This window comes from Coenobita brevimanus, chromosome 57, assembly GCF_032717465.1.
Source record: "Coenobita brevimanus isolate Jiangsu-jjx chromosome 57, ASM3271746v2, whole genome shotgun sequence".
Taxonomy (NCBI): Eukaryota; Metazoa; Arthropoda; class Malacostraca; order Decapoda; family Coenobitidae; genus Coenobita; species Coenobita brevimanus.
Genome location: NC_137010.1, coordinates 18101967 through 18109772, shown reverse-complemented (window position 1 = coordinate 18109772; position 7806 = coordinate 18101967).

The window sequence follows — 7806 nt, the reverse complement described above, 5'->3', positions numbered from 1 at the left end:
CACCCATCCAGAGGCCGAGTGGGACACCCCTCCCTCTCTCCCCACAGAGGCAGCCCCCGGGAGGAGCTACATCTGGTCTGGCGAGGCCCCATCATGATCTCGGGGATCCGTTCAGTGCAGCTGGCGCCTGGATGAGACCACCCGTTGTCGGACTCCCGAAGGAAGGGACACCACAGGCAGCCCCTGATGGTTACGCGACCCAAGAGAGACCGCAGCCCTCGGACTTCCAGGGGCGCTTCCAGGACCCCAGGGCGTGACCTCCCCAGCCCCAACGGACGGCGACCTACTTCTCAGAGTCGGTGCAGGTCAGCGCACCTACTCTCCCTATTCGGTCCCAGCCCCGAGAACCGAACTCCCCACTGAGGCCCCAGTATGGAAAGGCTCTTCTCCACGCCACCCAGCAGCCCATTCCAGATGACGCGGCCCCTGAGAGTAGTCCCGTGCCCCCTGAGGGAAGGCACACCTGACGGGACCCCTTCCACACCTGGCCGACACCTGTAGGCAGCCCAAGACTTCAGTAGCCCTGTCAGAGTCCTCCTGTCCAGATGGTGACTTTCGAGTCGGTATAGTATATTGTGTCCATATTGTATTCACATTGTGCTCAATGTTCCATGAATCTAAGATATTATACGTGTAAGGTTGGATGACCAGAATTTTTATGCCCTGTTCTTCTTGTAGTGTATTCTAGTCTCGAAAGAGAACCCGGGCTCAGTAACTAGCGTTACTATGACAAGAAGTCTACCTAAAAACACCGCATAACATTTACAACAATAAACATTTCTAACAAAGAACATACTTTTTTTTTTTTTTTTCAAATTTGGCGGATTTACGTTTCATGTTTTGACCTTGCAATGTAATAGACGTCAAATAATGCAAGTGAACTGCCTTTAATCTTACTGTGTCAGTTGTTTCTCTTCTGCAGCAGCTAAATATCAATAGATTCCGTGTTTTATATTGTACCCAAACGTACCCAAAGGAAGATGTTAGCCCCGCGGTCTTTTGCGTTCGGGTTTGTTCAACTTGTTATTTAACAATTTCATATCTAACAAATCTTATTATTTGGCTTTCTACTTGCTTACTGAATAAGTTAAGGATTCCTAATAAAATAAATAAAAGGATATCGCTCAGATAATTAAGACTTTCATGAGACGATCCGCCATGTTGTTTGTTTTCAAGTTGGATGGAGGAAGGGCCGACTCAACCGCCGTGCCACAATTTTGATTTTTAATGATTATGGAGAACTTGGAAACGATTTTGGAGGAGCTAGAAAGCAAGTATTAAGGTTTTCCTTGTCTCTTTTGGCAGTTGGAAACGGATTGATAAAAGGAATAGTGAATGAAAGAGGTTCATAAGCCGGTGTGGATGGTATCATAGTTTCAGCTTTTCAATCAGTTTCACAATGGATCAGCTGACGTAGGTGACATTCTGGCCAGCGTATTAAACGAGTGGGTGTAATTTGAAGGCCGCATTTCATTTCAGTCACACCCATCTACTTATTCTTTGTAACACCAAACAGTTTTTGCTCAGCAGAGGAGTCAGGGAAGAAAAAAAATCTTCACAGGCATGGTTGCTTTCTGGCATTTTATTCAGAGCAATGTAACATCGTTATGTAGACATGTACGTATTTCATCCAGCTAATGCCAGGTGATGTTAGGTTCATTCAGAGATAGCATCATAGAAGTCATCATATTTTGGCTATTATCTTAATGACCAGAGTAACCAGACATTAATGTTGATAATCTGACTAAGTAAGAGTAGGCTCCTGGATGTGCCATAATACTGCTTGTGATGGTATACGCTTGGCCACTGAATAACCCAACTTAACTAGAGACGGTAATTAAGGAGTGCATTGTCATGAGTGTGCAAACCGTAACTCAGTGTATTATAGATGTATCCAATCCAAAACTTTTTTTTTTTTAGCATTGTAAAGTATAGAATTTTTGGTATTGTTTTACAAGTGGACAATATGCAGTTTTGGAATTTTAGCACCATTATCGTATAGTATAGTCCCTAAGGATCACAGTAACCCCCATTACCCCATTTGGAAATTGATTATTACTCCTCTATGATAGGTTAGGTATGTTGGGTTTGGTTTGGTTAGTTTTATTGTGTTTGGTGAGGGGCATTTCCGACAAAAATGAAGGTCAGAAACATTCGAATCGCATCAAAACTGCCAGAAAAATATATTGCACCACCTAGGGGGTGTATTGTCTACTTGTAGAAATTTACCGAATTTTTTTTGGTAAAATATGAGGACAGTTAACAGTTAGCCAATGCAGTAATTCAGAGTGTTTTCTTACAGACTCATGTTCTTGGTAAAACAGAATGTACAGAAATGACTAATGATTAGGTGGATGTGCAGTGCATCCCTGAATGCGAGGCCTGGGGGGGCTAGGTTTACGATGGAAGAGTTGAGAAGTAGGAGGGGGCTGGAGTGTATTGGTGTTTTGATGAGGAGAGGTAGATTGAGATGGTTTGGGCATGTGGAGAGTATGGGGGATGATAATTGGGTGCAGTATATATGTGAGAAGTGTTAACGTTAGGGGTAGTGTTGCATGAAGTAGACTGAAAAAGACCTGGGACAAGGTCATTGAGAGTGACTTCAGGAATAAGGGACAGAATAGGGAAGCTGCCAGAGATCGAGCTACCATTAGGTGACCAAAGCTGACGTATTCAAGCTTGTTGGACCCTTTACAAAATGTAAAAACTAGACAACAGTTATGCATTGATTCATGCTATTTTGGTAAATTTTTACAAGTTGCCAGTACACCTCCCAGGCTGTGCAGTGTATTTTTCTGGCAGTTTTTGATGAGATTTGAGTAATTTTGACCTTCATTTTTGTTGCAAGTGCTTCATTTTGTCTCTTTTCCAATCATGAACTCTGACTGGATGAGGAGGTGAAATGAAGCATTCTTGGCAGAAAAAGAAGGCAAAAAATCACTCACATTGCATGAAAAATCACCAGAAAAATGTACTGCACAACTGGTTAACCTAACCTAACCTAACCTAACCTGTTGCAGCGGAATGCCTACCGTACCTTAGAGATACGATGGTCTAGGGTGTGCAGTACAATATATTTTTCTGGTAGTTTTTGACAAGATTTTAGTGATTCTGACCTTCATTTTTGTCAGAAATGCTTCATTTTGCCTCTTTTCCAATCGTGAACTTTGACTGGATGAGGAGGTGAAATGAAGCATTTTTGGCAAAAAGCAAAGGCAAAAATCACTCAAATTGCATCAAAAACCACCTGAAAAATATATTGCACAACCAGTTAACCTAACCAGACATACTTAACCTGCTGCAGCAGAATGCTTACCTTAGAGATGCAATGGGTCAGGTTGTGCAGTATATTTTTCGGGTAGTTTTTGACGAGACTTGAGTGATTTTGACCTTCATTTTTGTTGGAAATGCTTCATTTTGTCTCTTTTCCAATCATGAATTTTGGATGAGGAGCTGAAAAGAAATATTTTTGACAGAAAACAAAGGTAAAAATCACTCAAATTGCATCAAAAACTACCAAGTGGAAACAATAATGCGTAAATAATCAATACCACACCCGGTGCACAGATCTCGTCCTACTTCGTCGGACTCGGTGTGGGGTAGATGTGGATGTGGTTGAAAAGATTAGGAGAAATACACTGAGGTGGTTTGGACATGTGGAGAGAATGGAGAATGAAAGACTGACTAAGAGGGTGTATGTCGGTGAGGTGGAGGGAGGGAGAGGGAGGGGTAGACCGAGGATGAGGTGGAGGGATGGAGTTGAGAGGTATATGAGGGAGGGGGGGGTGAGTTGGGGGGAGGGGAGTCAAATGGTGGGTGACAGAGTGACTTGGAGGCGTTTTGTCTGCGGCCACCCTTTGCGGGATTAGGGCGTCGGGCTATAGATAGATAGATAGATAGATAGATTTTTGTTGGAAATGGTTCATTTTGCCTCTTTTTCCAATCATGAAGTTTGACTGGATGAGGAGCTGAAATGAAGCATTTTCGACAGAAAACAAAGGCAAAAATCACAAATCGCATAAAAAACCACTGACTGGAAACGTTTCATAACTCGTAAATAATCAAAATCACACCCGGTGCACAGATCACATCCTACTTCGTTGGAAGCCATAGCGAGGAGAATTTGAATTTTCAACCCAGAATGAATCAAAGAGCGCGCTTGAAATTGATTGGTAGAATACCATCACGTGAGCAAAAGTATGCTTATGAGTGGCTGAAACAGACCTAGAAGACGCATGTGCAGTGGACGGAAGGAGAAACGCATGCATTTTTTACACAGACTGGCATAGTTAACTTCCAAGGTATGGTATTTTGGGACATTATTATTAAATTCAATATCTCTGTAAATATCGATTTGCGAATGGGGTTATGGGGGGTTTATTAGCAACCTTAGGTATTATACTATGTATTTATGGTGGTAATATCCCTGAACTGCATATTGGCAGCTTGTAAAATAATACCCTGTTTTCTCCTAAACCTATGTTCTTAAGGAAAATAATTTTAGTACAATACGTATCACAGGTGACAAACATTTAATTATCAGACAAAAAATACTGAAGAGAACAAACAGCTACTTTGCGATATTGAAGAAAACTGCTTGAATGCCCCTGTCAACATGTCTACAACCAATCCCACCAATTGGACACAACGTCCGTACACCAACAAACACAAATGTTTACAATAAAAATCATATATAATTAGCAGTCAAAGCCAAAGTGAAGAAGTGTCAATACCTTACTGAGGGGCTTTGTCCCCTGATGATCCTGTAAATTGGCAAGCAAAAGCTGATTAATAGCGATATCGGAAGGAAAAAATTATCCAATAATCAGAATTGGATGATTAACGATGAAAAATAAATAAATGTTTGTTTTCCCCAGTAACCCTAGACTTTAGCACTTACTTCTCCACCATTATTGGTGTGAACTAACACTGTAATGCTAATTATTTTTCACCAGTACGGTCTTATCCCACAGTCCTTTGACTGTAATAAAAGGTAAGATGCTTGAAGTAAATACCCTGTATATGGAATATTTAGACCATAATATTATATCGCTGTGATTAGAAAGAAGCTCAACACAAATATCTAGGCAGCTCTCTTCTGTTAAGGAGCTGTGGTGAACTGGTATAAGCTTGCAAGTCTTACAGTGCACACACACACACTCACACTCTGGCAGTGTTCCATCAGTGGGCTTAATGTTTACCATACTTTTGATGGTACAAGAACTCTGAGCAGAAATTCAGTTTTTTTCATGTTTTCTATTAATCTTGAGTAAAATGCATATACTGTACAGTACTGTAATTAAATAATACAACAGTCCTTCATTTATCTGGACATAATAGAGCCAAAGGCATGTCTGGGTAGTGGCAGCATCCGGATAATGAACACTATTCCCTTACCATACCCAGACCTTACCTATACCCACCTCCAAACTATACTTAGCCTGTTTGTACAGTACCGGTACCTGTGCTTAATTTAGCAGTGTTTTCTGGTCATTTAGGCATATTTAGACATCAGAACACACATAGGAATGCTAAACACCAAGAAAACCATGCAGAAAAACCACTGAAAACCAAAAAAACACTCTGCCAATACACTTCTGTATGTACAGTACCCCTCCTTATTTTGGGAGTGTTTCTGGTCATTCTGCCATATTTTGAGATTTTTGATATCAAAACACACATAGGATTATCTAAAATAATTTCAGCGCCAAGTAAACCATGCAAAAAATAACACTGAAAACCGAAAAACACCCTACCTAAACACTACCGTACTGTATGTACAGTATCCGTCCTTATTTTGGCAGTGTTTTCCGATCATTCTGCCACATTTTGACATCAAAACATGCATAGCATTATCCAAAATAATTTCTTGCACCAAGAAAACTATGCAGAAAAAAAATTAAACATCCCCGACGAAGGGGAAGACAGGAGGAAGCAACTCCTGTGAGAAGAGTGGAGAAATTGCAAGATAGTGAGAAAATGACAGAGTATAAGAGCATAGTGGAAGAAAGACTGGGAAGGTATGAGCTAGAGCAGATGGAAGGGGTGGAAAATGTATGTAAGATATTCACGGAAGAGATAGGCGCAGCGTGTGAGGTGGTTTGTGGAGTGAGGAGGAGATGCAAGGGTGTGCAAGGGACAGCATGGTGGAATGATGAGGTGAAACGAGCTGTGGAACAAAAGAAGAAGGCATATAATGAATGGTTAGCGAGTAGAGGTAGGGGAGAAGATGAGAGAGAGAAGAGAGAGGTATATGTGAGCAGGAGAAGGGAGGTTAAGAGACAGGTGAAGGAGAGTAAAAAGAAAGTAGATGAGGAGTTTGGGAGGAATCTGAGTGTGAAATGGAGGGAGAGTAAGAAATTGTTTTGGAAGGAGGTAAAGAAAGTAAGGCAGTGTGAAAGGGGAAATAGTAGGGGAGTGAAAGATAGGAATAATAGATTGTTGGTGGAGAAGAGAGAGAAACTGAGGAGATGGAAGGAGCACTTTGAGGATTTGTTGAATGTGGAGAGTGAGAGCAGTGCGAGTATAAGTGGTTGGGGAATGGCTGGGAGAAGAAGAGATGAGAGGAGGGAGGAAGAGATCAGTAGGGCGGAAGTAGTGGAAGCGATGAAGAAGATTAAGTTGGGAAAGGCCCCAGGAATTGATGGAGTGTGTGGTGAAATGCTTAGGTATGGGGGTGAGATTGTTGTGGAGTGGATATGGAAGTTGTGTAGATTGGCTTGGGAAGAGGGAAGGGTTCCAGAGGACTGGAAATCAGGTATAATTGTTCCTTTATACAAAGGAAAAGGAGAGAGAGAAGTATGTGGTAACCATAGGGGTATTTGCCTACTTAGTGTGACTGGTAAAATATATGGTAGAATACTCATTGATAGGGTTAGGCATATGACTGAGGAGCTAGTTGGAGAAGAACAAGGGGGATTTAGGAAGGGAAAAGGGTGTGTAGATCAGATATTTGTTCTAAGATGTTTAGTGGAGAAGCATCTAGAGAAGGGAAGGAAAGTGTATGCTGCCTTCATGGACTTGGAGAAAGCTTATGACAGAATAGATAGGCAAGGTATGTGGAAGGTATTAAATATATATGGAGTGGAGGGGAAATTGTTGAGTGCTGTGAAGAGTACGTACAAGGGAGCTAGGGTTACGGTGCGAGTGGATGGTGAGCTGAGTGAGTTCTTTGATCTCAGTGTGGGACTGAAACTGGGTTGTGTGATGTCTCCATGGCTGTTTAATATATACATGGATGGGGTTGTAAAGGAGGTGCAGGGTAGGGCAGTGGATGTGGGGGTGGCTCTAATGAATGAGGGTGAGATTTGGAAGCTTCCGGTGTTGCTATTTGCTGATGATACAGTACTGTTGAGTGAAGATGAATGGGAGTTGCAAGGTTTGGTGAATGAATTTGGGACAGTGTGTAGGAGGAGGAATCTGAAAGTTAATGTAAACAAAAGTAAAGTTATGGTGTTTGAGAGGAATGAAGTCACAGAGTGTGCAGTGAGGTTGGATGGTGAGGATATGGAGAATGTGAGTGCATTCAAGTACTTGGGTAGTGTGATGAGTAAGGATGGAACTTTGGGGGATGAAGTGCGTGAAAGGGTACAGCAGGGAGGGAAGGTTGTTGGTTCACTGAAAGCAGTGATGAGAAATAGGGAGGTGAGTATGGAAGTTAAGAAGTCACTGCATGATAGTATTGTGATCCCTACCCTGACGTATGGAAGCGAGGCGTGGACCTTGCAAGAGGGGAACAAGTCAAGAGTGAGAGCAGTGGAAATGAGTTACTTGAGAGGAGCATGTGGAGTGACGTGGAGGGACAGG